Source organism: Sus scrofa, chromosome Y, assembly GCF_054392235.1.
Source record: "Sus scrofa isolate SSC_HxYL_T2T_F1_AM1 chromosome Y, Sscrofa_HxYL_maternal_Yorkshire_Landrace_v2.0, whole genome shotgun sequence".
In the NCBI taxonomy this organism is placed as follows: domain Eukaryota; kingdom Metazoa; phylum Chordata; class Mammalia; order Artiodactyla; family Suidae; genus Sus; species Sus scrofa.
Window position 1 is genome coordinate 7526253 of NC_139402.1, and position 27717 is coordinate 7553969.

General features: G+C 47.9%; 1 protein-coding gene across 10 annotated transcripts in view; it reads left to right on the forward strand.

The window, feature by feature from the left end:
• STS (steroid sulfatase) overlaps positions 1–27717 on the forward strand; it is a 209823-nt gene that overhangs the window by 27254 nt on the left and 154852 nt on the right. For 4 of the 10 annotated variants that reach the window (XM_085008991.1, XM_085008995.1, XM_085008987.1 and 1 more), the window contains exon 2: positions 23347–23470. The gene's annotated coding sequence lies outside the window, so the exon portion shown is untranslated. The other 6 variants (XM_085008994.1, XM_085008988.1, XM_085008996.1 and 3 more) reach the window with 6 other exon arrangements.

Consider the following 27717-nt stretch of genomic DNA (forward strand, 5'->3'; position numbering starts at 1 on the left):
CGTGTTGATTGAAATTAGTCCCTGTCCTCTGCGTGGTCCTGTCTTCTGTCCTTACACAGAAGGGTCCTAGGACCCGAGGCTGCCCTCCGTGGGCTGGGCCGATGGGTTCAGATCTTGTGTCCTGCTTGTGTCCACAGTGGGGGTGTGACATTTGTCCAGATCTCTGTTTGAGGTGAGATGTCCTGCCCGGGATCCTAGAAGGCTTAATGGTTGTTTTTTGAAAAAGTAAAGTTCAGCCATTCCTGCTGTTGCTCCATCTCTGGCCTCACTCCGTGGGTTAAGGATCCGGTGTGGCCGTGAGCTGTGGTGTAGGTCGCAGAGGTGGCTCGGGTTCTGCGTTGCTGTGGCTGTGGTGCAGGCCTGGTGCTGCAACTCTGATTCGACCTCTAGCCTGGGAATTCGACCCCATTCATCCATATGCCCCAGGTGCAGCCCTAATAAAAGGGGGCGGGCAGTGAGTCGCGTCCTTGCCCCAGAACCCCATGTATCTTTGAACCACCAGGCCCATACCAGCTGCAGAGTCCCCAACAGCCTCCATGAGCCTGGTCACTGGTGAACTTGGCCCTGAACCACAGCCCAGGCTGTTCCCCACCCTCCCTCCTGGCACACAGTTTAGTTTTTGGGTCAAACTGTGTTTGCTTTTCTCTCTTATGTGTCTCCCCACACACCCTGTTGACCGTCCTGAGACCTTAGCTTCTCCTGGCCATGTTCCTTCTCCCTCGTGGCGGTGCTGCCTCCCAGAGTCCCTGGTGGAGCTCCTGCCAAGTGGCCTTGATCCCACCGGGCACATCAGGAGAGACTTCAGTCACGCCCTCGGGTGCACAGCCAACAGCAGGGAGAAAAGGAATGAAACAGGTGAAGGTCCAAGCACCTGATTCAGTTTACAGTGGCACAATTTTATAAATATATATATATATATAGTGTATTTATATTTTATGTTTATATATTTAATTGTATATATATATAAGATATATATACACAGATAGATACAGATCTATAAATGTCTCTCTTCTAAATTTCTTTTTTTTTAAATGGGAGTATGGTTCATTTGCAATGTTGTGCCAATTTCGGCTCTACAGCAGTGGAACCCCGTCATCCATATATATCTCCATTCCCTTTCTCGTATTCTCTTCCATCCTGGTCTATCCCAAGAGACTGGATAGAGTTCCCTGTGCTGGACAGCAGGACCTCATGGCATATCCATTCTCAGTGTCGCGGTTTGCATGTACGAACTCCCCATCCATTTCCACTCCCTCCCCTCCCCCGTCTTCTAAATTAATCTATATTCTTCTAAACTCCACATATACTGTTTTAAACTTATATACATTTTTATTCATATTTCTATTCATATCTATATATGTTTCCTTCAGTCTGTTATTTTTCTTTAAATGCTGTAACGCATGTTGACTGCTCTTTTGGAAGCACGTTTTATGCCTTATTAAATCCACCCACTTGCCCCGTTCCATGGTTTTCCTTAAGCCTCCACGTCGTGTGAGCATCGCCCGCCATGAGCCCGTTTTCATCCCCCCAGCGGGATCCTTTTCGCCTGTGTTCCTCCATCCCCACTCCCACCCCTCGCCTGCCTGTGTCGTTAAGAGGTCCCTTTTTTCTCAGTTCCATCCTGCTTCTTGGAATCCAGCGATGGTTGCCCCCGGCGATGTCGACAGCCCTCAGATTATATCACTCTGCTTCACGGCCCTATAATCCTTCTCCCACGCAGTCCCAGAGCTTATCCCTCAGGCTGAGCAACTGTCCCCTCTCTGTCTCTGTGCCCCTCCGAGCCTCAGGGACTTGTCTTCTGTCCGCCTTATGCTAAATCCACGCACCCTTTCCCTGCCACAGTCGCTGCGTTTCCCCCCACACCTTTCACGTGACGGTCATGTCCAAAGGCAATGTGTCCGCAACTCTTCCCTCTCCTCAGGTGCTGCAGACCAATGGCTCACAGCAGCCACGCGGCATCAGTCAATGAGACGATCACGCTGGTATATCTCAGACGGCTCTGATTTGCACAAATGTGTAATTACTTCAAAACACACAGCTAATAGGAGGGCTAAGGGACGTGCCCTGAATAGGGGCAAATTACCCCGTTGTAAATAAAGACCAAAAACATGTTTTAAAATTTTACTTTATTGAAATGTAGTTGATGTACCATGTTGTGTGAATTTCTGCTGTATAGCAAAGGGATTCCATTATACACACACACACACACACACACACACACATATATATATATTCGTTTACGTATTATTTTCCATTGCTTTATCCCAGGATATTGAATGTGGTTCCTGGTTGCTGGACAGGGGGACCCTGTTGGTTATGCATCTTGGGTATAATAACTTGCATCCACTAATCCCCAACTCCCACTGCCTCCCCTTCGTCCTCCTTTCTCTGTTGGCAAGCACACGTCTGTTCTCTGTAAGACCCAAGCTTTAAATCTAGACAAGGAAGCACGCCGCGGTATGCCTGGGTAAAGATGTTCAAAAGCAAGAAAATGCCAAGTGGGTATAGTTTGGGAATAGACACGAGACCCCCAGGCGTGGTGCAGACAATGAATGATCACGTCTTACCTGCAGATAATCCAACGGGCACAGAAGCCTGATCTCTTGTTGATCTGGGACCTCGGCTATGGGAGTGTGGGAAGGGTGGCCCAGCCAAAAGCTTAAGATCTCACAAACGCTGTTCTTTCTGGAAACTTCATCCCGCAGATACAATGTTGCTCTGAAACTGTGATAAGCAGGAAGAATTGGATGCTGACCCCAAGGGATAGAAAGCCCCTGGAGGAAGTAACCTAACCCCTTTTAGAGTCCATCACAGTAAACAGCCAACACGTGCCCTGGGGTTTAGAGTTGTTCAGATAAAAACAGATATGCTCTCCCGGCCAAGAACTCTGAAGCAGGGATGACTGAGGTATTAGGATGGACTTGGGTGTGCAGGTCTGCCAATGCAATCACAGATCCATATAAAGGGTCCAGGGGAGGAGAGAGAGAGCCAGAAGTCAGTGTAGCAAAGTAGAATTTCACACTGATGAACTCGATTTTGAAAGGAACTATTTGGGAGGTTGAGGAAAGGAGGAAAGAGGCATGAAATGAATGGCTTCCATTCGACCTAATCAGGAAGACCCAAAACCCCAAACAGACTCATCAGAATGCTCGGTATCTTTTTACATCTTCTTTCTCAAGGTCACCCTTGATTTGTTGCCAACTATAGTATCTTTTCCTGTGTGATGACTCCCACCTCTGGTTCTTTGCAGACCTTTTGGCGTGCTCTTTCTCAGCTTCTATTTCTGCACCGTCTTCCTGTCTCTGCCCCTGGGAGGTTCCGTTTCCTCAAGCTTTGATGCACTCAAGCTTTTTCAGACGCACTTTCTTCTTCTGTTTCTCCTCGGTGGGTGATTTCGCCCACATCCCTGGTGTCACATGTCACCCTTAGCTTGTCTCCTCATTCCCTACGCTGTGCTCGGCTCTCCACTCATCCCCGTATCCAGGGAGACGATGCTGCTATCATGAGTGATGGTGGGTATCCATCCAGAAACAAAACCTCTATGTACTTCCCACCTTCTCTGCATACAAGCTGAGCTGGTAAAGCCTTCTGGACATGTCGGTTTTCCTCTTGGTGAAGTGGGAAGGAACAAAAGATGACTGATATTGTACTTGATATAGCAAATACATATTTACAGCATTAGGCTCATCGATACATATATTCACAATGGGAGGATAACACCTAGCCCGTTGTGAGCCCTTAGGAATGGATGGTTAGTAGTGGTATTTTATTGTGTGTCCTCTGACATGAGCTAGAAGTATTTTCCAAACTAAGTAGGTCCAAAATTCAACCTTTCACTTTTTCTTTTCCAAATCTGAGTATTTTCCATACTTTCTTGCTCCGTTAATGGTGTCCCAAATAGCCTGCCCATATGCTGGAAGCTTTCATGTCCATATACTTATACTCTTTTCCAATTAGTCTCCATCTGGCTGGCTTAGTTTCTGAAGTATTTCTTCTCCTTCTTCTTCTCCTTCTTCTCCTTCTTCTCCTTCTTCTTCTTCTTCTCCTTCTTCCCCTTCTGCTTCTCCTTCTTCTTCTTCTTCTTCTCCTTCTTCTCCTTCTCCTTCTCCTTCTCCTTCTTCTTCTTCTTCTTCTTCTTCTTCTTCTTCTTCTTCTTCTTCTTCTTCTTCTTCTCCTTCTTCTCCTTCTGCTTCTCCTTCTTCTTCTGCTTCTCCTTCTTCTCCTTCTCCTTCTCCTTCTCCTTCTTCTTCTCCTTCTCCTTCTCCTTCTCCTCCTTCTCCTCTTTCTCCTCCTTCTCCTCCTTCTCCTCCTCTCCTCCTTCTCCTCCTTCTCCTTCTTCTTCTCCTTCTTCTTCTTCTCTTCTCTTCTTCTTCTTCGCTACCCCTGGGCCAGGGATCAAACCCACACCACAGCAATGACCTGAGCCACAGCAGTGACAGTGCCAGATCTTTAACCACCCAGCCACCAGGTAACTCCCATGAAATACCTCTTGAATTTGCATCCTCTCTGTCCCCATGGACACCACCTGCCAATGGTGAACTTAGTTGGGACTTTCACGGCAGTGCGCTTTGGGGATGGGTCCAGTAAAAGATGACTTCAGTACCACAGGACTTCTTTATGGCCACAGTTCATGATTTTCTCTCTATGTTCCTGTCTTCCTTCTCCACTCAGCCTAAGAGTCTGCATCTACCTGGTTCTTTGTTCTTCTTCTTAGAAGCAGTATTCATGTTTATGAAACAAATGTATTGAAGTCATTTTTATGCACTTCGGGGTTTATGCTGCTTCCAGTTGTGCATAAATGAACTTTGAAATCTCCTAACATCCACTGAATGGATTCCACTCTGGATTCTAAGACATCGGTTTCTTGCAAGTTTTTCTTTGCGGCTTGTACCGGTTCCTGTGTTTCTTCTTGAGAGTGGCTGATGGAAATATCACTGATGTGACAAGGTATCATTAAGTGGTTATCGTCTGCTATCATGATGTCCTCACGTGCATCATCATCTTCTTGTTTTTTTCTTCTTCTTTTTTTTTTGGCTCTTTAGGGCTGCACCCATGGCATATGGAAGTTCCCAGGCTGGGGGTCAAATCAGAGCTACAGCTGCTGGTCACAGCCACAGCCACAGCAATGCAGGATCCAAGCCACTTCTGTGACCTACACCACAGCTCATGGCAATGCCAGATCCTTAACCCACTGAGTGAGTCCAGGGATAGAACCTGCGTCCTCATGGTCAAGTTTATTAACCACTAAGCCACAACAGGGTACTTCCCCTCACATGCATCCTCAGAGTTTTGGAGTTTTTCTTTTTTTTTAACTTCTATTTTTTTTCCCTCCCACTCTGGGATTATACTGGTATTCTGTGCAAAATTTTTTTTTTTTTTTTTTGTCTTTGGTCTTTTTAGGGCTGCCCCTGTGGCATATGGAGGTTCCCAGGCTAGGGGTCTAATTGGAGCTGTTGCCGCTGGCCTATGCCAGAGTCATAGCAACATCAGATCCGAGCCACATCTGTGACCTACACCACAACTCACGGCAACGCCGGATCCTTAACCCACTGAGCAAGGCCAGGGATCGAACCTGCAACCTCATGGTTCCTAGTCGGATTCATTTCCACTGGGCCACGACGGGAACTCCCTATGCAAATTCTTTTTAACCTCCGGTTGCTCTTCAAAGTAACATTGACGTCTTTGGCACCTGCCTTCTCCGTGGTGGCCGCTGTCTTGGGGTCTTCTTCGTTCTTTTACTTCATGTCCTTTCCATCTGGAGTGCTCCTTGAAAGTGGATCGTCTACGGCTACCTGGCAAACATTCCGTGTTTCCCGGTAACTTCCTGGCCGATCCAGTCCCACAGGCACTCAATCTTGGACCGTGTGGGCAGCATCCCACGGGTACCCAGGTTTCCCATTGTCCATAAAGTACTTCACAGGACTTGATATCCTGAGGTGACATCCATGGGAAGAGGCGGGACAAGAGGGGGTGTCTTTTGTGCCAAGTGGAAGGAGGTGAGGGTGCAAGTCCAGGCAGCACATTTGTGGAGCCTAAGTGGACGTTGCACGTCTGTGAGCGATTGCCTTAGAGCTTGTCTCGTCCCCACTGTCCCCCTGGCACGTCTCTCTGTCTTTTGGGAGGTCAGTGAGCCCCAGGTAGAAGCCTCAGGACCTAGTTGATTTGAATCACCTCCTGCTTGGTCTCATCTACTGTGAAACTCCATTCACTCCCCATCTCCCCATTTTCCCTCTGGGAGCGTAATTTGCTGCCTGCAGTGTGTCCCGTTTTTCTTTGAGAACCTGCCTCATCGGACCTTGGAGGACACTCTTGCTTTGGGTCCTCAGATGCCCCCCAAATATGTTTCCACTGGCCTCAGCTAGCCTCCCCGTTCATATCCCCATCAGAAACACTCCCTTCCAGGGAGGCCGTCTTCCCACCGCCCAGCACTCCCCATCCTGCCCGCGCCCTTGGCACCTTCAAACCCTCTTCATGCATAGTTCCCAGTCTTTCCTCCTAAGTCTGCCTTATGTCAGGAATAGTCTACACTGCTTCTCCTTCACACATACCACGACTCACTGTACAAATCCCACCTTCAAAGTGCCACTCAGGTCATTTTTCTGAGAGATGAGCTGTCAGAGAAACTAAAACCCCAAGGCCATTAAGAACCGCCCCCCCGCCCCCCCCCCACCCCCGTGGAGGGCCAGGCTCCTCCCTGATGGGAAACCCATCTTTCCTGCACTCGCACATGTCAGGTCAGTGACACGAATGAGTTTGTGTCTCTTTCAACAATTGCACTTAACACGCTGTGTATTTGGGATTTGCACATAACATGTGCCCTCCTTGAAGACAGAGTCCCTGGCTTACGAATCTTTACATCCCTAGTATCTGATGCATAGCTTCTCAGTAGATAATCTTTGATGAATGCACCTTCTACAAAATTGCATGCGGGAGTTCCTGTGGTGGCGCAGCGGAAATGAATCCGGCTAGGAACCATGAGGTGGCAGGTTTGATTCCTGGCCTCGATCAGTGGGTTAAGGATCCAGCGTTGCCATGGGCTGTGGTGTAGGTCACAGATGCGGCTCAGATCTGGTGTTGCTGCAGCTGTAGCTTTGATTGGACCCCTTGCCTGGAAACCTCCATATGCTGTGGGTGCAGCCCTAAAAAGCAAAATAAATAAATACATACAAACATACATACATACATAAATATATTTACCTGTTTTGTTCTATCCATCCTTTTTTCTTTTCTTTTTTTATTTTTTATTTTTTTTTTTTCCTATTTCTTGGGCTGCTCCTGCAGCATATGGAGGTTCCCAGGCTAGGGGTCCAATCGGAGCTGTGGCCACCAGCCTACGCCAGAGCCACAGCAACGCAGGATCCGAGCCGCATCTGCAACCCACACCACAGCTCACGGCAACGCCGGATCGTTAACCCACTGAGTAAGGGCAGGGACCGAACCCACAACCTCATGGTTCCCAGTCGGATTCGTTAACCACTGCGCCACAACAGGAACTCCCTATCCATCCTTTTGTAGCTTAGGAAGGATGCTGGCATTTTGTCTACCTGTTGGGAGCATGGGCATTTGCCCTGTTTAGGTGAGAAGCCCTGAAATCAAGCAGAGCTGAACCCCTTCTGGAAGCTCCAGGGGAGAATCTGTGTCTTTGCCTTGTCCAGCTCCTAGAGGTCACCTGCATTCCTGGACTGTGGCCCCTTCCTTGTTTCCCTCCTGCCTCTGCTTCTGCCCTCAAGTTTTCTTTAGGGCTAGAGTCTTCTGCCTACCTCCTAAGGACCCTTGTCATGATATTGGACCCCCCTGGCTGACCCAGGGTCATCACCCCATCTCAAAATATTTACCTTAATCACATCTAGAAAGTGTCTTTTTCCTTATCCTATTTGTAGATTCCAGATAATCAGGTGTGGACCTCATTTGGGGTCAAACCACACCTGGTTTCCACTGATGTAGCTTGTGAAACTAGATTTTTTTTTTTCTTTTTAGGGCCACACTGCACGCAGGTGGCATATGGAGGTTTCCAGGGTAGGGGTCGAATCAGAGCTGCAGCTGCAGGCCTACACCACAGCTACAGCAATGCTGTGGGGTCCAAGCCACGTCTGCAACCTATAGCATAGGTCATGGCAGTGCGGGATCCTTAACCCACTGAGCGAGGCCAAGGATCAAACCCGCATCCTCATGGATACTAGTCAGGTGCATTATTGCGAAGCCACAACGGGAACTCCATGAAACTGGATCTCGATTGAACTTTTCTGTGGGCGTATATCACTTATTGATGTGTTCCATTCATTAATAAGCCATTGTGTTGCTCGCTGGAATGACATGATTCTTTCAGAAATAATAATATTTAGGGGTCCACTAACAAGGAGTGGAAACATGAACTTTTCCTGCCGCCTCATCCTGCTTTGATTTTATACAGTACAGACTTTTTCTCTGGTCCATGTGTTTGGGGCAGTTCAGGGACATCTGATAGATCAGAGAGAGACAAAGCTTCACTGTAAACACGGTCCTTCTGTTGACAGAAAACACGTAAACAAAATCAGAATGTTTATTATCATTGGGTGTTAGCACAAGAAAAAAAAATAGTAATGATGAAAGACAGGTCTGCCCAGAGTTCCCTTGTGGGGCAGTGGGTTAAGGACCCAGTGTGGTCACTGCACCTGTCACAGTGCCAGCTGCTTTGGTGAGAGAGTGATCTCTGGCCCCCAGGGAACATCCGCATACTGTGGGTGCAGCCAAAAAAAAATAGAGAAGAAAGTTCTGCCCTTTCCATTTTCTCAGCTGTGCTAAAAAGCTGAAAGGTAATCTCTCTATGCCATGATATTGTCTCTAAATCATTTTTTCCCATTTTTAATTCAAGTATAGATGTTTTGTACGGTGGTACCAATGTTTGCTGTACAGCACAGTGACTCATCCATACATTTATATGCATTCTTTTTCTTATATTATCTTCCTTCCATCCTGGCCTATCCCAAGAGGCTGAGTGAAGTTCCCTGTGCTGTATAGCAGGACCTCATTGCTTATCTATTGCAAAGGTCAGACTTGGCATCTATTAACCCCAAAACTCCCTGTCCATCCCACTCCCCCCCCCTTGGCAACCACAAGTCTGTTCTCTGTGCCTGTGAGTCTGTGTCTGTTCTGTAGATAGGCTCATTTGTGCCCTACTTTAGACGCCACATAGAAGTGATATCCTTTGGTATTTGGTTTTTTCTTTGTGACTGACTTCACGTAATTTGAGAATCTCTAGTTGCCTCTATGTTGCTGCCAATGGCATGATTTCATTCTTCTTTAGGTCTGAGTAGTAGGAATAGTGAGCAGTAGGAACTGTGTATCTGTAACACGTCTTCTTTATCCTTTCCTCTGTTGAGGGACATTTAGGTTGTTTCCATGTCTTGGCTATTGTGAATCATGCTGCTATGAAGACTGGGGTGCATGGATCTTTTTGAACTGTAGTTGTGTCTGGATAGATGCCGAGGAGTGGATGGCTGGATCATATGGTGGTTCTCTCACTTTCTGAGGAACCTCCAGACTGGTTTCCACAGGGTTGTATCAATTTACAGTCCCACCAACAGTGTAGGATGGTTCTCTTTTCTCCACACCCTCTCCAGCATTTATTTGTAGATTTACAAATGATGGCCATTCTGACAGCTCCTGCCAGCCTCTCGTACCCTCCATGGTCCCGTAAAGTACAGCTGCCACCCCACATGGTTACGTGACCTGATTTCTTTTTCCCTGGCCATTGCCTCTGGTCTTGAGATCAAACTCCCCACTTCCAAACTTCTCTAGAAGGTCATAGTTGGCTTTGTCCTTGGCCGCTGCTTTTCTCCCTGTTTCCCGGCTCACCCTGGATGGTGTTGAGACCTGTCTGGTTTCTAAAACCTGCGGGGATGAAACACCAGGCTTGGTGACTGTGGACCCTTCTTTTTATGGTCATGTCATGGCAAACGTAGGCATCTGAGAGAAGTTCCCCTTGGCTGCCATGGCTGGCTGTGTCTCCACAGGTGGAAACATTCACCCCATGAGGTGTTAAGGGACACCACATGGGTAGCCCCAGACTGGGGTCCAGAGCCCTGGGCTTCTGCCGCAGTGTCAGCTGCCTTCCTGTGTGACCTTGAGCCAGGCATTTGCCCTTCCCGAGGCTCCACCCTCTCACCTGAAAATTCAAATCTTTCTTTTTTTTTTTTGGTCCTGCCCAGGGCATTCAGACGTTCCCAGGGCCAGGGATAGCACCCTTGCTGCAGCAGTGATCTGAGTCACAGCAGTGACAATGCTGGATCCTTAATCCCCTGCATCATCAGGGAACTCCTGAAGTCTTTGGACTTTATTTTCTAGACAGAGCTGTTCAGACTCTACAGAGTCACTTCCTGAGGGTAGAGCTGAAACATCCATATTCTCTAAAGCTCCCTGGCTGCAGTTTGAGATCAGATGTCCAGAGCTGTCAAACCAAGACCAGGTGTTGATTTAATGCATGATACTGCAGTTTGGCGGGGGCGGAAGGGGGCAGTAATTGAGGGTTAGGTCATTTATAAAAGTCTTCCCCTAAGAGAGCTGGCACGCTCCATAAACTCCCCCAGCTACCAGACATTAATAATTGCACCATGAAAGCAACTAAGCATGCTTCTGCCTCTAAATCACTTTTTTAAATCCACACTCCAAAGTTGGCAATAATGCCATTTGCAGTGACATGGTTGGACCTAGAGATGATCATACTAAGTGAACTAAGAAAGAGAAAGACATGTGATCACACTTATGTGTGGAATCGAAAACAGGGCACACATGAACCGATCTACAGAATAGAGATAGACTCACTGACATGGAGAACAGAGTTGTGGTTGCTAGGGAGATGGTTGGATGAGGAGTTTAGGGTTCGTAGGTATAAGCTGTTATATATAGGATGGATAAACAGCAGGGTCCTGCTGTAGAGTACAGGGAATTATATTCAATGTCATATGATAAACCATCATGAAAAAGAATATGAGGGAGTTCCCATCGTGGCACAGTGGTTAACGAATCCGACTAGGAACCATGAGGTTGCGGGTTCAGTCCCTGCCCTTGTTCAGTGGGTTAACGATCCGGCGTTGCCGTGAGCTGTGGTGTAGGTTGCAGACGCGGCTCGGATCCCGCGTTGCTGTGGCTCTGGCGTAGGCCGGTGGCTACAGCTCCGATTCAACCCCTGGCCTGGGAACCTCCGTATGCCGCGGGAGCGGCCCAAGAAATAGCAACAACAACAACAACAACAAAGACAAAAGACAAAAAAAAAAAAAAAAAAAAAAGAATATGAAAAAGTATATATATGTATAACTGAATCACTCTGCAGGCATTGACACAATGTTGTCGCTCAATTGTACTTCGTTACATTTTAAAAAAAGTTGGGGAGTTTCCATTGTGGCTCATCGGTAATGACTCTGACTAATGTCCATGAAGTTCTATCCCTGGCCTTGCTCCGTGGGTTAAGGATGCAGCGTTGCCATGAGCTGTGGTGTAGGTCGCAGACCGGCCTGGGACCTGGCCTCGCTGAGGCTGTGACGTAGACGGGCAGCTGTGGCTCTGATTCGACCCCTAGCATGGGAACGTCCCTATGCCACAGGTGCAGCCCTGAAAAGCAAAAAAAAAAAAAAAAAAGTTGGTAGACCATCCTTGGAAGTCAGACACCACTTAGCCAGTGTGTGGCCAGGCCACTCAAGGGGACTGTTTTGTGACTCTGCACAGTCCCTGTTTCACCTACACACCACTCACCCCAGGGGGCTGGCCCCCTGCCCCAGGAGGTGATGGTTCTAATCCTCAGGCCAGAACAGCTCTACCTGCTCGTGTATCAAAGGGAAGCATCTGCCAGGTGATGGTTGTTCACCTGAGGGTCTGGGGGCGGCTGGTTTCCCTGGTAACGGAGGAGCCAACCTGACAGCAATCATCAATCCCTATATAAACGGGAGCCTCCTCCCCCCTGCCTCTGAGGTCTGGAAGGTTTTTCTGCGTCCTGTTTGCTGTCTGCTCTGCACGCTGGGGCGTCACTGCAAGACCCTTTGCCTCTGACATGTAAGGTCCCGTCTTCAGTCGATCCTAGGTGTACCCTTCATGCTTTCCAGGCTCTTTCTTTGCTCCCGAAGCTGAGCAGCTTCTGTGCTTGCAGGCCTGAGGGGTGCAGCCCAATGGCCCGAGACCCACAGGGGAAAAATCCCAGAGCTGGTGCTGGTCGCTGACGGCCAGCTTCTGGATGCCCTCAAAGCCGTGCCCGTGGAGCAGGGCGTGTGTCAAGTCCATAAAGGCACCTTCATTTTGAGTCGGCAGGGCCGAGAGGGTGAAGTGACGAAACAGAAGTGCCGTTTGGCCGTTCATGTTTGTGTGATTCTACACATGGTGATTAATTCAGTACATGACCATGTTTAGCATAAAGTGTGGAGGCTGGTCTGCCGGTGGCCTGGTCCCAAGATAAAACCAAGCCCCATTTGTTCAAGCTGTGGCTGTGAAAGTGCCCGTTGATAGGGTGAGGTTGTGCCAAGAAAGGTTAAGGGTGAGAGATGCTGTTTGAACCTTTGTGAGGCGTCCATGGAAACACCCAAAGGACACAAGGATGGAAGTCTGAGAGGCCTGCTGGTAGGCAAGGAGGTAGGTCTCTGACCAGTAGCCATGGGCTGTGGAGGAGAGCAGAGGGCCTGGGCCTAGGCCACCACCTGATCATGGCCATCAGACAGCTGGAAAACACAGCCCAGCCCGACGTCATGGCCGATTCAGGCTCTTGACGAGCTAATGCTGGCCTGGCGCGTCCAGGGCAGGTTCAGAAACCGTCTTGTCGTGGCTGAGATGAAGTTTGTTCTATGCATTGGTGCTGCAGGGACGGTCTTGAAAAAATGATTCCAGGGAGTTCCCTTCACGGCTCATGGTTAACAAACCCAAGTAGCATCCATGAGGATGTGGGTTCAGTCCCTGGCCTCACTCAGTGTATGGGGGAATCCAGCGTCGCTGTAGCTGTGGTGTAGGCCAGCAGCGACACCTCCCATTCAACCCCTAGCCTGGGAACCTCCATATGCTGCGGGTGTGGCCCTAAAAAGACAGGAAAAAAAAGTTATACTTGGATCCTGTTTTCTCAGGCGTTACCCAGCTTTTTCTTACAAATCCCCCCCCCCACTTGAATCTCCCATGAAAGAATGATCACCTGTATACCCTTCGTAGTTGATCCTAGATTCAGCAATTGAATGACTGGATGATGATCTTGGACTCAGTAATTGGAGGTTTCTGGATGGTGGTAGATTCCGTAATAGAAGGATTTACAGACGGTCATCGATGGAATAATTTAAGGTTTACAATCCTATTGAATAGGATTTCCAGATGACGACAGTCCGTAATGAAGGTTTTATAGATGATCTTAGATTCAGTAATTGAAGGCTTTACAGATGATTGTAGATGCAGTAATAGAAGGATTTACAGATGGTCGGAGATTCCATAATTTAGGGCTTACAGATGGTCGTGGACTCAGTAATTGAAGGGTTGGTTTACAGATGATCGTCGATGCGGTAGTTTAAGGGTTTACAAATGATGATAATTATCATCTAAACCCTTCAATTATTGACTGTCCGTAATTGTCAGCCTTTTGCCGCTTGGGCTTTACCAGTGCCAAGGTGATGAGGGTTGTACAGTGTCTTTCATGAAACAGACGCTCAGCAGTTCTCCTTCCAGTGGCGGCCAGAGCCCTGCAGGATCGGGAAGGAGGGAAGCCAGCTTGTGTCCTCGTGCGAGCGTTCCGTGTTGGATCAGTAAATGACACTGTGCCCTCGAGGGCCCAGAGCTGGACTTCACCTGAACCCCACAGGATGGACCTTCATTGCCTTGGGGTGACTAGAACTTGGCTGCAGCCAGGGCCCCCTTGACAGCTTTAGAAGCAGTGCACCTGATGAGACGTGGCAGTGCCATCGAGCAGTAGCTCAGACAGCGAGCGAAGGAGGAGGCAGAGGCTGGAGCAACAAGATCTCAAGCTGGTTTATGGGCCAAGAGAGTAAGCAGGGAGAACTCAGCCTCCCCTCCCTCAACTTAGGGAGCAGCTAGTTATACAGGGAAAGGGGTAGTTTCTCTTTTTAGCACCTTCTTTTGTTAGCACAGGTGCCTTGGAGTAAGAAACAGGGAAGATGCAAGTTACACTGTTACAATTTAACAGTTTCTGTAGCTGTTCTTGTCTTGCAGCTGTGTTGCATTTTGTATAGTTACCACCTAACACTTCTACCCTTTCCCTCCCCCATGACCTTTTCCCTTTGAGGGGGGGTAATTGTCTTCACAAACACAACCTGTTCCAGGAGGGAGGAGTGGGATATTGGGCAGGGAAGTGCTCTGAACCACAATGAATGCCTTATGGAAGGGGTAAGCTCCCTGGGCTGGATTGATGGGAATGCTGATTGAAGACCAGGTAGAAATGAACCTGTGGGACCACCCACAGGTAGGAGAAAAGGGGATGAGTTCTGGCCCAGCTCTAGCTTTGCTTCCACTGCTCCCTCCCTTCCTGGGGAAGGCTGCTTGCCCTGGGTTGAGGAGTGACAACCCATCCCCATCAGGTTATTGCCAGAATCTCGGAATGGGACTTGATTTGGAAGAAAGGTCATGGAAGATGAGATCCTATGGCAGTGAGGTGCGACCACATTTCAATATTGCTGGCTTCCTTATAAAGAGACTCAGAGAGGAGTTCCTGCTGAGGTGCAGTGGGACTGGCAGCGTCTTGGGAGCATTGGGACGCAAGTTCAATCCCCAGCCTGGCACAGGGGGTTAAGGCTCTGGCATGGCCACAGCTTTGGCTTGGATCCAGTCCCTGGCCTGGGAACTCCATATGCCCGGGGGAGGGGGGCAAAAGAGGAAAAAAAAAAAGTCCGAGAGCCTTGTAGAGGGAAGAGGATGGAAAGCCAGGTAGGGAGAACCCTATGTGGTGATGGAAGCAGAACTTGCAGTGACGCGTCTCCACGTGCAGACACCCCAAGGGTTTCTGGCAACCATAGATAGGCTATGTACCTTCCTCGCCTTGTCACCACAGTCAGAGTATTGATAGAGATGGATAATTCTGAGAAATGCCTTTGCACAGCTCTTCATTTCTACACCTGTGTTAATCATAGGATATCCCTGAGATGTGCCCGGGAGAAACCTTCCAACTCAGCGTATGACTAATTTAAGACATACTGGATATTCCCGTTGTGGCTCAGTGGGTTGGGAACTCGATGACTGTCCATGAGGATGTGGGTTCAATCCCTGGCCTCGTGCAGTGGGCTCAGGATCCGAGGTTGCTGCAGGCTGTGGTGTAGGTCACAGATGGGGCTCAGGTCCTGCATGCCTGTGGCTGTGGCTATGGCATAGGCTGGAAGCTGCAGCTCCTGTTTGATTTGACTCCTAGCCTGGAAACATCCATATGTTGCAGGTATGGCCCTAAAACGAAAAATCAAAAACCTACATGTAGCAAATATTTAGTGGCTGTCCCTCTGCCATGACAGCCTCATGGACAACAGAAATACAAAGGACTCCTCCTTCTCCCTTGGTGGGGAGAATGACACCCTCACCTTAGGGAGAGCTGCATGTGCTCCCCCAAACATAGATGCGGAGGGGTTAAATCATTCCTCCAAGATGGTCCAAGTCATGAAACAGGACTGAAATTGGAGCCTCACTGTGCTGGAGTCCGCAGTTGAAGTTCTTACTCCAATGGCCCATAGATGGGGTTATAGGCAATGTCACTCACCTCACCTGTATGCAAGTTTGCAATTAGAGGTGTTTTCTTTCGGGGGCATAAGAAGGAAAATAATATAAGTGACCCCAGTAGCGTTTCTTTTTCTGAAGCATACAGTGACCAACTGACCTTTGGACAATGACAGGGCTCTTTGTTGATTTATTTATTTTTTGTCTTTTCAGGGCCGCACCCTCGACATAGGGAGGTTCCCAGGCTAGGGGTCAAATGGGAGCTGTAGCCGGCAGCCTACACCACAGCCGCAGCAACGCCAGATACCAGCCATGTCTGCGATCTACACCACAGCTCATGGCAATGCCGGATCCTTAACCCACTGAGCGAGGCCAGGGATCGATCCTGTATCCTCATGGATGCTATGTCAGGCTCCTAACCCACTGAGCCCCAATGGAAACTCCCACAATGCTCTTAGTTTAAAATGAAGACCATAACATGAAACAGATAAATTGATTAAAAAAAGAAAGATAAGCAGCAGATGTACAAATTGAAATTATTTAATATCTGCTCATCTTTCTATCATGAGAAGTGATTTTCGTTGTTTAATAATTAGAGAATATTTTTCCAAAAATAAACACAATCTGCCTTTTCAGTGACAAAATAAAAAATGGAGACAATAGCGACATCCAGAGTAAACCTGCAAGTGGCCTGGGTAAAATCACATTCGTTGGCAAATCTAAAACTGTCCCCGAGCCATGGCGCAAAAGACAGTTCTCTGGTTGTAGTACTTCCCTCATGGGTCAGCGTTACTATGTTTAGAAGGTCTCTGTGATTTGTTTGGGGTCATAAATTCATACCCGGCTCCACAGCAGACATAAATGCCACTTGGTGGTTGGACTCAAGTACTAAAAATCCTAGCCTTTTTGATGGTGGATTTGCAATCAACCCGGCCTCCCAGCCACATAACTGAGTCTCCACTGCAGAAAATGGGGATGTACCCTGTGGCTTTTGCTGCTTTTTCACTGTCGGTTGCCAATTAAAAACTTGCTTCCGCGAGAAAGGGGCTTCTGTGAATTGGGAATGCAGCTGTCTGAGTTGGTGTGATTCCAGATGTGGCTCATATATGGTGCCATCTTGGCACTCTCTGTGGTTCAATGCCCAGGATTTCCCCAGTCTTGGGTGAGCTCTCAGGCACGTGCCAAATAGTGATAGCCAGTTTCGCCTCCAGAGTCCTTGCATCCAGATGTCTTTTGGAACTGACTTATGCCCCTTTTAGAAAGGTAACACATGGCTTTTCCCATATCTCCTGGGACAGCCTCAGCAGGTAGCAGCAGCACTAGGTAATCACACACACTGTTATTCTGGGAGAAAAATCTGACTGTTCTTCCCATTGGGATTCATGAAGACGAGTGCTCTGATAGGTATTCAGTTAGCCGTACACTGGTCCATGAAACTGTGTTGCTACGAAGAACCCAGGGTTGATGTTCTATCTCTAAGGAGAACCTGAGGTGTAGCCAGTTCAGAATAAGTACAGCACCTGTACATACCTGTAACATGAGTCCGTACTGGTACACACACCTGTAACATGAGTCCACACCTGTATGTGCACCTGTAACACGAGTCCACACCTGTACACGCACCTGTAACACGAGTCCACACCTGTACACGCACCTGTAACACGAGTCCACACCTGTACGTGCACCTGTAATGTGAGTCCACACCTGTATGCACACTTGTAACACGAGTCCACACCTGTACGCGCACCTGTAACATGAGTCCATGAGCTCTGGGTGCTTGAGGACCTTGAGAAAAAGGTACTTGAGAATCACTGGAATTCTCCCTTTGTGTACTCTTTGGCCATATGGTGATGCTTAGGGAACAAGGTTTTACAGGGACAATGGGAGTTGTGTCAAGATAACACTGTCTCAGAGACTGCCATCGTGCCCTATCTTGTCAAAATGCCCTCCTTTTTCATCTTTTTAGGGTTGCACCTGAGGCATATAAAGATTCGCAGGTTAGGAGTCAAATCAGAGCTACAGCTGCCAGTCTTGCCACAGCCACAGGGGATCTGAGTCATGTCTGTGACCTACACCACAGCTCACGCCAATGCCGGATCCTTCACCCAGTGGGCAAGGCCAGGAGTGGAACCCGCGTCTTCATGAATACTCGGCAGGTTCGTTAATGACGGAGCCAGGAGGGGAACTTCTGGTGTCCTTCCTGGGCGGTCTCCGTCTTACAGAGTGAACTGCCGTCATCTCTGCCACCATTTTCTGGGTAGGGCCACAGAGATGGTGAATGTCATTGGCTTTGCTGATCAGAGGGTCACCTGTGCGACGGCAGTGTAGAAGTCCCTGTACCCACGCGCCCCCATACGGCCGTGAATGACCGAGTTCCAATAACACCTTATTTACAGTAATAGGCAGTGGAGTGGCTTTGACCGAGGCATCACAGTGTTAGGGAATCATTGACCCAAACCACCCACGTTGGCCAGCCACAGGCATAGCCGCTCGCATGAGCCAGCTCACAGCAGGAGACCCTGATAGGGATGGTGGTGCTGCCCTGAAGACTGACCCAAAGAAAGTGGGAGGGCCTGGCAGGAGGGAGGAGACCACCACCCTCCCAGGATCCTTGGCGCTGGGATGCATCTTGGCTCAGAGGTGTGCTCGCCACCAAGAAGGACCCTGACTCAGGCCACGTTATTTATAAAAGTCTTCTCTAAGAGAGCTGGCATGCTCCAACATTCCCCCAGCTACCGCAGGTTAATAATCTCACACTGAAGGCAAGCAACTATGAATCTGTCTCTAAATCACATTTAAAAATCCATGCTCTGGAGTTTCCATTGTGGCTCCACAATAATGAACCCAACAAGTATCCATGAGGATGCAGTGCCATCCCTGGCCTTGCTTCGTGGGTTAAGGATCCGGCGTTACCCTGAGCTGTGGTGTAGGTTACAGACGCAGCTCGGGTCTGGTGTTGCTGTGGCTGTGATGTAGGCTGGCAGCTGCAGCTCCCATTCAACCCCTGGCCTCCACATGCAGCAGGTGCCACCCCTGCTCCCCCCCCACCAAAAAAAAAAATCCCCACTCCAAGCCAAGCAAGACGATTGGGCAGAGACAACTGGAAACTAACCCCACTTCCATACAGCCTGCGAGCCGTGTGGCAGAGCAGGTCTCCTGGGTTCCCTCACCTGCTGCTCTCTGCCCCTTCCCAGTGACATCTCTCACTTTGTCAGCACGTGTATCTCCTTGGACGATTCATTTCTGAGTGTTACACAAGAGCTCACGCTTCCTCCCCCCCACCCCGTGCTGCCGCCTCCTGCAACAATGGTTTGCCAACCCCTGTTCTTTGTGATTTTTTTTTTCCCACTGTAGTTCCCAATTCTATCAGTTACCCTTGGCCTACAAGTACATAAACATAGAGTTGAAGAAAATGGTTATCTGCTCTTGATAGAATACAGAATTCCATGTTCAAACATCTATAATATTAAAGAAGTGAGTACCTAAAGCATTGCATTTCATAAGAAGTGTGTGAGAGGGGACACCTGAAATTATGTGATTTTACAATTTTCTTTTAGTCCCGCCAGCCTACTCTCAGTATGCTGGTTCTTACAGTACTCAGAAAATATTTCTCAGAAAGTCCTTCTTGTTTGCATGATGCTGCATAGATAACTTGAGTTCACATTTCCATCATTTCGGCTGTGGATTTGTTTTTCCAATCATTGATGACTCTCCCTTTGCCAGAACAGTTGACACACCCATGGGTGGTCAAGCTGAGCTCCACGAGTTTCTAAGAATTTCTTTAGAATCATAGCTTAGTGGGCAAGATGGAGCTGTTTCATTAGTTATATATATTTTCAGGAGGGAAGTTCTTGTCAGCTCGTGCCTTTTTTTTTTAGGGGGCACCCGCAGTGTATGGAGATTCCCAGCCTAGGGGTCAAATCAGAGCTGCTGTTGTCAGCCTGCACCACAGCCACAGCCACACCAGATCCTAGCCACATCTGCAACTTACACCATAGCTCATGGCAATGCTGGATCCTTAACCCACTGAGCGAGGCTAGGGATTGAACCCACATCCTGATGGATGCTAGTGGGGTTTGTCACCGTTGAGCCACAATGGGAACTCGAGGTCAGCTTTTGCCTTATGTTGAGTCCCAGGAGATTGATTCTGGGACAGGATCTGTGTTCAGGAGGTTTCTCTTGGGGGCGATTTCTTGGGATCCACCTTTGAAAGGAAGCTGAGACAGGGAGAAGACTGGAAACCTTCAACCCCTGACAAATCAGTATGGTCAGTCGCCTTAAGGCAAACCTATCAGTCGGATGTCAGTCACTGGCGTTTTCATCTGTTGTCGTCCTAATTTTTCATCTGTTGTCTTCCTAAACCATCTCCTTCAAGGAGAAGTCCTCTGTGGCTCATTAAGGCAGGCTAGTCTAATAACCACACTTCTAGGCTCTTGCTAATGACAAGTGCCTTCTTTATTTTTATTTGTTTATTTTGGTCTTTTTTTAGGGCTGCATCTGCAGCATATGGACATTCCAAGGCTAGGGGTCGAATCAGAGCTGCAGCTGCTGGCCTACATCATAGCCATGGCAATGTCAGATCCAGGCTGCAGCTGTGACCTACACCCAGCTCATGGCAATGCCAGGTTCATTCCCTGAGCAGGGCCAGGATTGAACCCACATCCTCGTGGGTACTAGTCGGGTTCATTAGCCCTGAGTCACGACGGGAACTCCCAACAAGTGCCTCCACCTTCGCTGTTACTCAGAAGGAAACTCAACCTCTCGTTGATGCTTTTCCAATGCCCTTGAGCCCAATGTCACACAACAAAGCCATGCAATCCTAGCAAGTAACAGAGGTGGGGACTCCGACAAGGCAGATGCCTCCCGTCAATTCAGGTTGGGTTTTGCGGCCAAATCCAAAACAAAATTCCCCCAAATCTTTTCCTTTCCAGGGCTTTTGGTGTCTCGGAGTCCAGGCTGAGGAATGGTGGCCTCCAACTCTACCCTTAAATGACTGTCATTTCTCATGATTTTCAGTGCTGGAGAAGGGGATAGGAATGATGAAAAAATGACCGAGTAAATGACAGTTATGAGAATTATAGATTAAACAGAGTAGGAAGGGTCATGGAGCAAGCTTATACCTTTTTAACTCAGCAACTACATTCCAAAGATAGGTTCCTGATAAAGAAGCGGAGCTCACCTCTTGATCTTCTGCCGTCTTCTTGTTCTGGGACCATAACTTGGGTTGCACATTTTGTCCACAGAGACTTATGTTCCCACAACTTATCCCTTGGTCCATAGTGGACTTGCCACTCATAATGGGCTCTGGACAATTGTTTGAACAAACTGGCCGGGACCCCTCAGATCCTATCCATGTTTTGCCCATCTCTGTCATCACACCCAGTTTAATGATTATGAGACCAAATCATGCACAATTTTTCTTTAATAAAACCAGCTAGAGCTTGTCTAAAACAAAAACAAAAAAAGATGACTAGACCAGTCATGTCCTGCATCATTTCTAAACCTTGGCAATGCTGATATGTGAGAGCAACTCCCTCTTTGTGGTAGGGGGCTGGCTTGGACCTGTCTTTGTGGTGGGGCCCTAGCCTGTGTGTCTCAAGATACTTATTCGCGTCTTTTGCCTCTATGTGCTGGATGCCAGTAGGACCCACCCATTCATGAGAATCAAAAATGTCTTTAGATGTTGCCCATTGACCGGTGTGGGGCAAAGTTGCCCTGAGTGAGAACCACTGCCCTATTAATTTGGAAAGCAGCCACTGACTATGGGCCGCTAGACGGCCCTTTGCGCATTTTCCCTCTGCAGGTGTCGCCCCTAGCGACAATACTGCTGTGATAGGCATTGTGACTTTGTCCCTTTATTTTAAATTTTTTATCATAGTGGATTTACAATGTTCTGTCAATTTCTGCTGTACAGCAAAGGGACTCCGTAATACATATATATGCATTCTTTTTCTCATGTTATCTTCTTTCATGGTGTATCCCAAAGAGACTGGACAGAGTTCTCTGGGCTGTACAGCAGGATTTCATTACTTATCCATTTTCAGTGTCATAGTTGGCATCTACGAACCCCAAACTCCCCATCCATCCCACTCCCTCCCCCTCCCCCTTGGCGACCACAAGTCTGTTCTCTATGTCTGTTAAGTCTGCTTCTGTTTTGTAGATAGGTTCACTTGCGTCCTATGTTAGATTCCACATAGAAGTGATTTCACACGGCATTTATCTTTCTCTTTCCGACTCCCTCCACCTAGTATGAGAATCTCTAGTTGCCTCTGTGACTTATCTCTTCAGACATGTATGTTTCTGTTGATAAAGCATCCAGTGTGCGTCAAAGGGCTTCCGGGGTGATCTCTCAAAATCCGTTTTCTGTAAATAAAAGAAGTGGGCATGAGAAGGAAAAACAAGGGTTGGGGTCCTCCCTGACTTGCTAGGGGAGTTGTCCAGTTGTTCAAGTTGACCTTGGTCTTGTGCTTGATGCCGTGGTGAACAGGCAGGAGAGATGACTGTGCCTGCTGGCTCCACCATCCCTGCTTTGGAGGTAAAGGATCCACGCTGATGGCACGCTGTTTCTTTTCAACTGGAATCGAACAGGAAGCACCACGCCTGAAGATTGATTCTGGTTTCAGATGCCATCCTGGGGGCGGGGGAATAGGTCTGGGTTATTGGCTGAGCTTAAGGAATTCTTGCTGGAAGCTGAACTTCAGGGAAGCAAGTTCTCTATTGATAGTAATGTGTGGAACAGTCGTTTTTCTCGGGCGTGGCATTCTCTTGTGAATATTATTTACCAAGTGGAATTCTACTTCCTATTTTACAAGGATAAATGATACGTGTACCCACTCATAAGGTGGTTCAAGGCACAGGCTGGTTTTTGTCTAAATGGCAACCACTCCAAGCCAGACATATTCTTCCATAGGTTCACAGCTACTGAGCTGGCTTTCTTTGTGTTCATTTTCAATTCACATGTGGGGCTCCATACCAGAAGTTAGAAACTTTTTTTAGGTAAAGGGCCAACAGCATAGGTGAAACAGTTTCAACTTTTCAAGCCCAGCAACATTTGTTGCAATTTGGACTTTGTAGTAAGGGGGAGCAGACACAGATAATAAGTTAATGACTAAAGGTGGCTGTGTCCCAGGATATTTGAACTTGGTGTCTGGACCCTGAAATAGGAATTTCATGGCCTTTTCATGCATTACAAAAATGTTCTTTTTGGCAGTCACTGAAAACTGTAAAAACTCTTCCTTCACAACAGAAACAGGTGGGGGCACAGACTCCCAGGCACCCTAGTCTGTGACCCCAGCTGTATTTGGAAAATATTTACCGAGTGCCCGCACAATGGAAAACAAATAACACTTGCCCTCTTGAGCCTTACAGCCCCCAGGAAGGGCAGATACCAGGTAAAATGCAACTAAAATACATTCTTGCAAATAGTGACAACTGCTATTCAGGTGGGGAGAAAGGTGCTGTGATTCAGCAGTGGGGCAGCTGCTTTAGAGGGTATAAATCGCAGGGGGCTTCTCTGAGGAGGTGGCTAGCCAGCTGCCACCTGTGCATGAGTAGGAGTTGGGTGGACAGTGGCAAAAAGAAACACATGGGAGGGAGCAGTGTCCTGGGCAAGAAAGAGCTCTGAGTCCTGGCAGTATTATTTCAGAATGTGGTTATTTATTCAGTCTATGATTCTTCTTCTTTTGGATGAATTAACAGGATGAGCCTGGGACCCCCTGATTCTCTGTGCTGAGAGGTGCTCACCGTCTCTGTTCCCGCCCACAGTGGATTTGGTAAAGGAACCTCTCTCGGAGGATCACCACCGACACTGTCTGAAATTAGTGTAAGTACTGCTGCTTCGGTTCCCGAAACATCGTCGCCTATGTGCATGTGTCCCCGCACCCTGACCACACTCTCTGGGCCAAATGGGGCATGTGGTCCCCTTCCTAACAGTGTTCACCGCGTTCTGGGATGGCAGAGGTGATGCTAATTCAGAGCGCGCCCTTTTCTTCAGAGGTGACTGTCCTACAAGAGGTCACTTTGCCAAAAACATAAGTTCCTGGAGAAAAGCTGAACGGGGCCAGCGAGGGCTGTGCAGGCTCGTGAGCGGTCATCAGAAGTGTCGCGGGGGAAGTCCTGGCAACTGTGGAGTAGGGTGTCCTGAGCGCTTTCGTGCATTTCCTGGACCTCCGAGGTGACCGTGGTTGAACCTTCAGTGGGAAGGAGGCTGGTGTGCAGGTTGCTTCTCACACCTGCCAGATGGAGCGAGCTCTCTTCCCGTGGGGAGAGCGCCTCCCTGTGGCAGAGGGGAGGGAAGGGGTCAGACCGCGTCCTTCCTGCAGGGAGAGCACCTCGCCCTGGCAGAGGGAGGGAGGGGGGTTAGACCCAGGTTCTTCCCCAGGGGCGCGAACATGTGCCCCCGGCGTGGCAGAGGGGAGTGAGTGTGTGGTGAGGACGGGGGTCAGGATGAAGGAGGCGGTTTTCAGAGACGGTGAAGGTGCGTCCCTGATACACACTCTGCTCCCAGACGGGGACTGCCTGTGGATGTCTCTCTGCATTGTGATGTCGGGGTGGCCCTGTGGGGCATTCACTGTGCCCGTGGAAATGGGCGTGGATGCAGTTCTCAGAGGTACGAAACAGCTCCCAAAGGTGGAAGCTCAAGGGGTCCGGGAGACCCGGGCTTGGATCCCAGCTCCCCATCCACTGGCTCCATGTTCTCAGGAAGCACGTTGACCTCACTGCGCCCAGGTTGTCTCTGAAGTGGTAGCACAGAGGGTTAAGGATCTGTCATTGTCACTGCTGTGATGCGGGTTCGATCCCTGACCTGGGAACGTCTGCATGCCGCATGTGCAGCCACAGGAACAAAAAATGGAGGTGCAAAAAACAGGTTCACAGGACAGTTACGAAAAGGAAAGGGTGACCTTCCTTTGGGGGTGAAGTAGGTTGAGTACCTGGCTGGTCCTGCCAGCCAAGGTAACCGGTTGCAGAGCGATTGAAGCATCTTTGAAGCGCAGCTTGGGACTCTGGCATTACACGTGGCAGTCCTTCTCCTGAAGCTGGATGTCTTGCCCTTCTGGGGGTTTTGGCAAAGTCTGGAGGCATTTGGGGGATCATGACTGTGAGGGGCTTGGCTTCTGGAAGCCAGGGATGCTGTCAAATGCACAGGATGGCTGAGGACCACACATCATCCCAGCCCCAGATGTCAGTAGTGCCAAGAGGAGGAACCCTGATCCATAGAACAAGATATTTGACTTAATCTTGTCTTTTTTCCTAGAATATTTTCTGGTCTTTTATTTTGAGGGATCAATTAGAATATGGATTAAAGAGGAAAAAAAAGGCAGTGACCTCTTAGGATTTTTTTTTTTTTTTCCCCTTTGGAATTTAAACCCTGCACAGAGAGATTCTGGCCCTGGAGCAGATATCCACACAGCTTAGAGCCATGGCTTGTGTTCGCTCTTAACACTGATCAGCTTAGCGGATTGACTTGCTATTGTGATTTCTGTAATGTGTTCTTTCAAAGGATCCTGTGCTCTTTTTTCTTTGACAAACAAACTTTTTGGGAGTTTTAAAAATAATCTATTTTCTAAAGGTATTTTTAATGCGGGAGCTGGCTTTGATGTCTGACACAGCTTTCAAAGCTTTAAGCACCTGCTAAGTAGAGTTTTATTTTTATTCCTCTGGAAAACACTGTACATTTTGGAGGGAAATGCTTTGAGAAATTTTTTTTTTTTTTTTGGTCGTTTTAGTCTAGTGGGAGATTGACGTGCTTTGGACCCAGCTAGAATTGCTGAGGACAAGATTGACAGAATCAGTAGCTAATTAAAAGGGTGCAGTTGAAAAGTACTTATGATTAATTCATGATAAACTAATATAGCATGCATTATCCTTCCTTCACATTCTAATGTAAAGTGAGAGTTTTTTCCAGGGGGTCCTAAAAGATCTGTTCCTAAATATGTAGTAATGATACCCACTATATGTGAGAACATAAAGACCCCTTATAGGGTATCGCAGTGTACTTCGCAATCCAGAGTTTGGGGTTTTTAACAGCCTCTTGAACTTTGCCTCTCCTTAAGTGGTTGAAATTTTGAAGATGATCAGGAAAATACTTTGATGTCATTTCTGGTATTGCTGATTCGTTCCTCTCCCCAAGAGCTTTTAGGAGTATTCAAGTTGCCTTTTCATGAGATGCCTTTTTATTTGATGGGACCTGCCAGCAGGCTGTTGCTTATTTTGCTGACATATCTACTTAGGGTAGTCAGTCATTTTTAAAAAAAAATCCTTTGATGATGATGAAAAGGTTTCTCAAGTGGACTGTCCTTCCTTAATGAGGGTATTTTTTTTGCAGCAGCCACTAACCAGGATAATAAGCACATTTGGGGGGTGAGAGAATCCCCATGAAGAGAATTAGGGCTTGACTCTGTTGTATGTCAAAGACAAAATTAAGGAGAGAAGGTTCATCAAGAGGTCAATTGAGGGAGCTTCCTGGTGGCTCTGTGAATTAAGGATCTGGCATTGTCGCTGCTATGGTGTGGGTTTGATCCCTGACCTGGAACTTCCACATGACATAGGCATGGCCAAAAAAAGGTAAATTGAGAGAAAAGGAAGCAACCCGGAGTCTGCACTCTGAACCAAGAAATCAGTAAGAGAGAGACACCTTGCTGTCACATACCTCCTGCTATGAGGCATAGGAAGGACCTGGAAGAGCCTGTGTGATATTCCCTGACCCAAAAGGATTATGTTAGTTTATAACGAATTAATCATGAGTCTTCAGCTGAGCTTGACTCTCTTCACAAGGAAATAAAGACTCATGCAGAACGTGCTCCATTGTCTAAGACAGATGACCTGGATTTGTCCCCCCAAGGTCAGTGTCGTGAAAACCCAAAAAAGGGCAGAGGTGGGGACACTGTTCCAGATTTCAGAACACCAAGAAACATAGCAATATCTGCATCACCCGTGGATCCTGGATTGGACAAAAGAATCAGGTGGTACAGTCATTTGGGAACTGGGTAGTGTGTTTGTTGATTGAATATCCGTTACTTTTTGAACTTTTTATGGTATCGTGGGGGAGGGGACTATCCTTATCCAGGAGACCCACCCACTTAGGCGGCGAAGTGTCATCTTGTATGCAGCTCACTGTGAAACATCATGATACACAAATAGGACCTGCCTTAGCCTTTCTTTATCTTCTGATGTAGAAAAAAATACATGAAAGCAAGCCAGCAAATGTGGCAAAGTGTAAACAGTTAGCCAGCCTAAGGGAAGGTTTTTATTTTTTCAACTATTGCGTAAGGTTGAATATTTTCCCCCACAAAAGGCTCTTGGGGAAAATTACATAAGAAGTTTTTTCTTTTCCTTTTTAGGGCCATACCTGTGGCATATGGAAATTCCCAGCCACGTTTGCGACCTACACCACAGCTCACACCAATGCAGGATCCCTGAGCGAGGCCAGGGATCGAACCCACATCTGCATGAATACTGGTCAGGTTCGCAACCCAGTAAGCCACCACAGGAACTCCCTGCAGTTTTATTTTGCTTCTCCTATTGGAAGAGATGTTTCCATTCCATGGATTGTGGTTGTGAAAATGTTGCACAGGACCAGTCTTACAAGGCAGGTGTTCTGTGTCCTCCTTTACTTGAATCCAGGGAACCTGTGCCAGCCATGTTTCCATCATATTCTGGTGCCCTTTTTTCATATGGCTGATCACCCTTTTGTGTGGTTATGGATGGTACTGGGGGCAACGTACCCAGTGACCCTAAAGATGGCGAATCCATTTCTTTGTTGGTGGTATTTACACAGTTGCGATGGAGGCTGCCATCTCGCTATTCCAGGTAGCTTCTTTCCGTCCTGTTGAGCACAAGGCGGATCCTTTTTTTTTTAATTTATTTTTTATTTTTTTATTACTCAAATGAATTTATCACATCTGTAGTTGTATAATGATCATAACAATCTGATTTCACAGGATTTCCATCCCACAGCCCAAGCACATGCCCCCACTCCCCAAACTGTCTCCTCTGGAGACCATATGTTTTTCGAAGTCTGTGAGTCAGCATCTGTTCTGCAAAGAAGTTCAGTCCATCCTTTTTTCAGAT